Here is a 2500-nt window from a genome sequence, read left to right as displayed (position 1 = left end):
GTTACTTCAAGTTATGTCTTTTATCTTTTACCTTTTCAAAAAGCCAGTGCGTCAGATTTTACACGACCAAACTTCAAACTAATGTACATCTGACGCTGCCTTAACGCCAGCCGAACATAGCGCCCTGAGTGGACAAAACGTTAGGAACACCTACTCTTTCCATGACTGACCAGGTGAATCCAGGTGAAAGCTGTGACCCCTTATTGATGTCAACTGTTAAATCCACTTCAATCAGTGTAGATGAAGAAGAGGAGACATGTTAAAGAAGGATTTTTAAGCCCTGAGACAATGGAGACATGGAGTGTGTATGTGTGCCATTCAGAGGGTGAAAGGGCAAGACAAAAGCCGTAAGTGCCTTTGAACAGGATACGGTACTAGGTGCCAGGTGCACCGGTTTGAGTCAAGAACTACAACGCTGCTGGGTTTTTCACACTCATCAGTTTCCCGATGTGTATCAAGAATGGTCCACCACCCAAACGACCTCCAGCCAACTTGACACAACTGTAGGAAGCATTGTAATCAACATGGGCCACCATCCCCTGTGGAACAATTTCGACACCTTGTAGAGTCCGCGACCCGACGAACGGAGGCTGTTCTGAGGGCTAAAGGGAGTGTAACTCAATATTAGGAAGGTGTTCCTAATGTTTTGTATGCTCATTGTATACCCGTTGATTCTTGAAGAATATAACTTATAAACATAACTTATAAATGCCTCATGAGCCTAGGTCTATTGTATCAGGTTAAATTTCTCCAGACCCATCTCTCTATTTACCAAAACAGTGGCAGGGATAGGCTTTGTTGTTGTTTGAATTGCAGATTCCCCCTTTAAAGGATATTAATTCTGTATTTACAGAGTAGACAGTATCAGTCAGATGGTGTTAGAACTGCAGACTGCCCCTTTAAAGGACATTAATACTGTATTTACAGAGTAGACAGTATCAGTCAGATGGTGTTCTGAACTGCAGACTGCCCCTTTAAAGGACATTAATACTGTATTTACAGAGTAGAACGGGCATGCAGTCAGATGCCCTTTATAATACTGTATTTACAGAGTAGACAGTATCAGTCAGATGGTGTTAGAACTGCAGATTACCCTTTAAAGGATATTAATACTGTATTTACAGAGTAGACAGTATCAGTCAGATGTTGTTAGAACTGCAGATCCCCCTTTACAGGATATTAATACTGTATTTACAGAGTAGACAGTATCAGTCAGATGGTGTTAGAACTGCAGATTCCCCTTTAAAGGATATTAATACTGTATTTACAGAGTAGACAGTATCAGTCAGATGTTGTTAGAACTGCAGTTTCCCCCTTTAAAGGATATTAATACTGTATTTACAGAGTAGACAGTATCAGTCAGATTGTTGTTGAACTGCAGATTCCCCCTTTACAGGATATTAATACTGTATTTACAGAGTAGACAGTATCAGTCAGATGTTTGTTGGTTGGTTAAATGTTAGAAGATATGCTTAGACAGTCAGATATGTGTGTGTGTGTGTGTGTGTTGTGTGTGTGTGTGTACTACTGTTGACCGAGACCCATAGGGTAGTGTTACTACTGTTGACGGCAGGACCCATAGGGTAGTGGACTCACTGTTGACCAGGACCCATAGGGTAGTGTACTACTGTTGACCAGGACCCATAGGGTAGTGACTACTGTTGACCAGGACCCATAGGTAGTGTACTACTGTTGACCAGGACCCATAGGGTAGTGGACTACTGTTGACCAGGACCCATAGGGTAGTGTACTACTGTTGACCAGGACCCATAGGGTAGTGTACACTGTTGACGCAGGACCCAAGGTAGTGCACTACTGTTGACAGGACCCATAGGGTAGTGGACTACTGTTGACCAGGCCATAGGGTAGTGTACTACTGTTGACCGGACGGCTACCATAGGGTAGTGTAACACTGTTGACCAGGACCCATAGGGTAGTGTACTACTGTTGACGCAGGACCCATAGGGTAGTGGACTACTGTTGACCAGGACCCATAGGGTAGTGTACTACTGTTGACCAGGACGGCCATAGGGTAGTGTACTACTGTTGACCAGGACCCATAGGGTAGTGGACTACTGTTGACAGGGCCCATAGGGTAGTGTAGCTACTGTTGACCAGGACCCATAGGGTAGTGGACTACTGTTGCCAGGACCCATAGGGTAGTGTACTACTGTTGACCAGGACCCATAGGGTAGTGTAGCCTATGTTGACCAGGCGCCATAGGGTAGTGGTACTACTGTTGACCAGGACACATAGGGTAAGTGACTACTGTTGACCAGGACCCATAGGGTAGTGTACTACTGTTGACCAGGACCATAGGGTAGTGTACTACTGTTGACCAGGACCCATAGGGTAGTGCTACTGTTGACCAGGACCCATAGGGTAGTGACTACTGTTGACCAGGCACCATAGGGTAGTGTACTACTGTTGACCAGGACCCATAGGGTAGTGCACTACTGTTGACCAGGACCCATAGGTAGTGTACTCTGGTTGACCAGGA

This window comes from Salvelinus sp. IW2-2015, unplaced genomic scaffold, assembly GCF_002910315.2.
Source record: "Salvelinus sp. IW2-2015 unplaced genomic scaffold, ASM291031v2 Un_scaffold5988, whole genome shotgun sequence".
Lineage (NCBI taxonomy): Eukaryota > Metazoa > Chordata > Actinopteri > Salmoniformes > Salmonidae > Salvelinus > Salvelinus sp. IW2-2015.
Note: the sequence above shows the minus strand (reverse complement) of the source record.